Below are 5,275 nucleotides of genomic sequence, written 5' to 3'. Positions count from 1 at the left end.
ACGGCATACGCTGTGTCGGGAGACTTTTGGTGATGTGTGGAGGCAGGTAGTCTGTTGAGCTGCCTGCCGGAAACTCCTGCTGTTGGCTAACCCCAGAGAGTAGAACCGGGTAGAAACGCAGTGTGTTCAGGAGGGCGAGAGGTCAGCATTGAGGGCCTCTGGGCTCTAGTTAGCTCAGACACTGGATCAGATGGTGATCCAGGGCCTCGATGTTACGTATACAGCAGGGGAGCTGGATGGCCTTCACGCTGTCTTCCCGGATAGTTCCAGAAAGATTCTGGGGGCTAAAGTAAATGGAAATTGAGAGATGGTCATTGATGTGGGCAGGGAGGTTACAGCTGGACATGGGGTGAAGGTGAGGGAGCAAAGCTTCCACTCTGTGACATCACAGTGCCCAACAGAGCCTGGATCTTAGCATCCGAGAAGGAGAAGCAGTGAAATTCAGTTATCGACAGAGCAGAGGCACAACACTACTGGAAGGACCCAGAAGGATCTGCCAGCCATGCCTCCAGTGCAGGTATAGCCTACGGCTAAGCTAACGGTAGAATTTGCTAGAGTCTTGAGGAAAAGCAGACACCCACAGGTGACCCTGTCTCCAGGAAGGACGATATAGCACAGAGGCCATAGCCAAGGTAGCTACCGTTCCTACGGAGCGGTAGGAATTCAGAGGTCCTCCCTGCAGAAGCAGAGCTGGGGTACATCCTCTATAGTCATCCAGGAGCCCATGAAGCCACAATACATTTCCAGTTCCCAGACCCCCACTGGCCGTTCCCCAGTCACTGGGAAAATGCAGAAGGCACAGGGCTCTCCAGGGGTCAGTTCACAGCAACGTTCTAAAGGAATGAACTTGTTTGATGATATCCTTCTGCATAGGTGCCTTTCCCTTTAGTGATTCCTCCCAGAATGACAGAGCAAATATTTTAAATGTTGAAGTGAAATAAACATTTTAATAGAGATAGTTTTTAAAATACAATAAAAATCAATATATGGGGGAGAAGGGTGTATTATGGGTTAACAACAGAGATTAACTTCAAAGCCTAGTTTTGAAATTCCAAGGCTTCAAGAGAAAAAGGCCACCCCCTAGGGACAGAGAAAGAGAAAGGCGTTATGGTTGAGAAGCCAAGTCCAACAATTCAGTCCTCAGTTACCCCACCCCGCCTCCATCTAGGGATCCTCAGTGAAATAGTTGCTGGACTCGGGAACAGCTCTGTTTTCTTTACCTTGCCTTGGGGTTTTGGCTTCTAAAGTATTTGTTTCTTCCTGGAGGCCCAGAGAAATTCCAAATGACAGCAAATAGCTGCAGGGCGGAGCTCAGGTTGGTGCCAGGTCTTGACTCATCTCTGTTTGGACACCCTTGGGTCTTAAGACACAGCGGCCCCACAGTCAGAGCCCCCGACTGCTCAGGCAGGCTTTTGTGAGCATAGTCTGCGAGATCCATTTGCTATGACAAGCCATCGGTGGGAAGCAGCAGCCCAGGACTCTGCTGGAGACCGGTTACCCACAGGGCACACCAGGCACAAGAGACAAGGAGACCAAATACACACAGGGCACAGTTTTAACACTCTCTAGCCTCCGCATGTCATGAATATCGCAGCAGTAAGACCAGAGACCTGATGCTCTCAGAAAGCAGAAATAACGCACAGCATTTAAAACCCGGAGGGATCCAGGTCCAAGCAGAACAGGCTTGCATGTTTACTGCACAGCACACATTCGGCCTCCATTTGGAAAGTAGCTACGATTTTTCACAATTAAAATGTGGTACAATTTCTTAAGACCCTGATGATTAAATTGTCATTGGCCAGTTTTTTAGACTTCCTTCATTTTACAGACAGTTGAAAATTAGGCTTAGGCTTTGCCTAAACTAATAAACAGAACACACAGTTTTCTAATTCATCTTCATTCCCATTTATTGACAGTAATGTTCTATGAACTCTGTGGTCGTCATGTGGTCTGGGATTCTAGAGTTGCAGGGGACTAGGAAATCATGCCGGCAGCTCTATCTCCCGAGGAAATCAACACAGACAGATTGTGTGCTGGCTGGGAACCAGGTCCTGTCAACTAGCTGGGCTGCTCCAGGACACTCTGTCCTTGTTTCACGTTGAATTACTTTGTATTTGAACTAACTCTCGGCATTTCCAAGTCAGAACATTCTAAAAGTGCGAATATCTCATTTTCCCCTGGGTTAGTGGTGAAGGCAGATGCTCTCCTGAGGTTACCATGTTCACCTCCCAGCCTCTGCACCACCACCAGACTAGGAGAGTCAGGGCCACCCACAAAAAGACCCCAAACCCACCTGAAGGGCGGAGATAATAATGAAACCAAACACGGGGAAGTTAGTAAGCTACCTTCTCTTGAAGCCTGACTAGGTATAAAAAAAGGGATGGGGAAATTGCTCACTGTGCAAGCATGAGGGCCAGAGTTCGGATCCCCAATACTCGTGTGAAAAGTTGGGCATGTTGGTACATGCCTATAAGCACAGACTTGGGGATGTGGAGGCAGGAGGATTGTTGGTGCTTACTGGTTAACTAGTCTTACCAAATCAGTGATCTTAAGGTTTCTCAAGAGACACTATCTGAATAATAATAATAATAGTAATAATGGAGAGGGATAGACTCAGATTTGACTTCAGGCCCCCACATGTTCACTCACACACATCCATCCTACACCAACATGTACGCAGGCACGCACTACACGTATCCACTCTAATAAGTATTTATACAATTTACGAGCCTTCTACTTTGTAACCGTTATATTCTTCTTGTGGTCCTGCCTTCTACAGTGTGGGCAAACTGTATTCACGTGTAAGGGCCTGTGTGCAGCCTGCACGTGCATGGGTGAACACTTTGTACGGCAGTCAAGGCTGTTTCACACATCCGCGGTAAGGGACCTTCCCTTATTACTCAGATTTTCTAAGTGAGGCTTCTGGAACTTTTCTTGAGATTTTGGATTTTACTTAGAATTTTCTTTGTAAGTTAGGTGCCTCCTCGGCCCTGCTCAGGGTTTTTCTACAGCACTGCAGGTCTTACATCTCCAATCTGTGTGTAGTTTGTGCCTTGACACCCTCTGGGCACAGGTACGCCACCTTCCTAACTGAATTCCCTGCAAATAAGTGAATGTCGACCCAACGGTCTAAATTCTGGAAGAAGATGAAGTGAAACAAATAATTATTTGAGATCTATACATCCTGATTGCCATGGTCATCAGAGTACTTCATTTGGTGGTGGTGACGATTTTCGTTGCTTTTGGTGAATTCAGACGGTCTTTCATATTATAGATTCATACCAGTTTATAGTCAACTGAAACTCTAACTCCTAAGAGGTTCTTCCGCATATTCCTGGATTTCCATTCTGCGTCTGTGGTAAAGAGAAGCAGGAACGTTCCTTCAGGGAAAACCAGAACATTGTGACAAAGGCTTCAAGCAGAGCTGTGGTCTGCCTTTCCGTTTCCATATTGATCCCAGAAGCATGTAATATATTGAGAAATTTGATTGCACTATGGCAGGAGGAAGCTGACTGGGGAAAACAGGAAGAAAAGGAGCTTAGAATAAGCTTCTGCGATGTGGTTGTGAAGTCCCAGCTCTCTCCAGTAAACTGACACGCAGGTTTGCTTAGTCAACATTTGGAACTTTCCCCCTAAAATTCCCCCAAAGCTTGCAGCTTGACAAGGTTACTTAAAAGCTTCAAGAGGTGATAAAAGAAAGAGAGATACCCCTCCAAAGATCCTGAGGCGGTAGATGGTGAGTCTTGCTGCCACCACCTAAGTGCCTTGGCATCTGGCCACACATAGATCCCTGACACATGCAGGGCACACCCCATGGGCCCAACCCAGCCCCCATCATATATTACCCATTCTTCTAAGGATTGTGCAACAAGGCCTTGTAACCCCAGGCCTGTGAAGTCTGGAAGGAATGTGACCCAGAGTCAATGGGTGTTGGTGCCACCAGGGACACGAGACTCTCTCTTGCTGTTTACCCTGCTCCTCCTTGAAAACAAGCCCTCAGCAGAGCTATGAGGCAACCACCGCAGTGCCTGCCCCCTTGTCCTTGCTACCTCTGGAGGCACGCCTCTCTGCTCCCTAGTGCACCTGACCCACCACCTTGGACTGGCTCTCTCTACTCTCAGCTGTGCCTCTGTGACAAGCTATGCATTAGAGGTCTTGTGTGCCCCACGGTGGGGGGGGGGGAAGGATGCTCCCGGCGGAGAGGTTATATGAAATAGTGGCCCCAGAAGCTAAAGATTGCCTAGGCAGGGCTCACGAAACAAACGCTATGTCTGCCTCTCCATTCCCTTGTTCCCTCACAACAGAGCGCTTTCTCCATCTTGACAAGCATAGTTTGACCACCATAGGTGGGCTGCCTGGAGAATGGTGTTACAAGATGAGCCATAAAAACCCTTCCTTTAAATTGCCCAAATATCACCGTGCCAACAGAGCTCTAACCGAAAGGAAGTCATTTGCCCCAAGTCCTCACATTTGTCCTGGTGAGTACCCACTGGGTATCATTTACTGTAAGTGACAGGTGCTGCCTTTTATGAGCCGGCATTGTTCACAAACTAAGGGCACTCTTAGGAAACAGACTTCTAATTGGTTGGCTAGCTATTTGCTGAGCTGAGAGTTGAACTCAGGCCGCAAACATACCAGGCAAGATCACCGAGCCGCACCTCACACGAGCATCCTCTTCTTTTGGAGACTGTTTCCAATGAAAAGCCATCGTTTTCAAGAGGCCCTTGTTGTACAGGGTTTTGTTCCTCCCTGTGTTGACAACTGATACGGGCTCACTCTCCTAACCAACATACCATCTCCCGTCAGGTTACGTTCCTCCAAACTAGGTATTTTCACCCTGAAGAATTCCATGTTGGCTTCAGTCCAATGCTTATGTTTTGAAAATGTATGTGCTTGGGACCGTACCACACACAGGGACAAGAGGAAAGTGGCATACTGTATAAGCTAGACTTTTTCCAAGTTTGAAGACTGAGTTGGTGTGATATGTACACCTGCAAAGAGTTCAAAGGCAAAGAAGAAACTCTACGTGGAAAACGTGCGTACTGCGGACTTCAGAGTGTCCCTTGGGCTCAGCAAGGAAGAGGCAAAGTGGTCTGAAGTGTTGAGGGAGCATTGAGCCATGAGAGGAATCCCAAGGAAGAGAAACAGTATGACTGACTGACTCATGCTTGGAAGAAAAGCATTTTCTTTCTTTCTTTCTTTCTTTCTTTCTTTCTTTCTTTCTTTCTTTCTTTCTTTCTTTCTTTCTTTCTTCCTTCCTTCCTTCCTTCCTTCC

At 47.4% G+C, this 5,275-nt stretch overlaps 1 protein-coding gene across 1 annotated transcript in view; it reads left to right on the top strand.

The window, feature by feature from the left end:
• The first annotated feature begins 423 nt into the window (after positions 1-423).
• Dnajc5b (DnaJ heat shock protein family (Hsp40) member C5 beta) overlaps positions 424-5,275 on the top strand; it is a 91,550-nt gene continuing 86,698 nt past the window's right edge. The window contains exon 1 of the mRNA XM_005361900.2: positions 424-517. The gene's annotated coding sequence lies outside the window, so the exon portion shown is untranslated. The remainder of the gene's footprint in view (positions 518-5,275) is intronic.

Source organism: Microtus ochrogaster, linkage group LG5, assembly GCF_000317375.1.
Source record: "Microtus ochrogaster isolate Prairie Vole_2 linkage group LG5, MicOch1.0, whole genome shotgun sequence".
NCBI lineage: Eukaryota > Metazoa > Chordata > Mammalia > Rodentia > Cricetidae > Microtus > Microtus ochrogaster.
The sequence above is the reverse complement of the archived record's forward strand: the minus strand, read 5'-3'. Positions and strand labels throughout refer to the sequence as shown.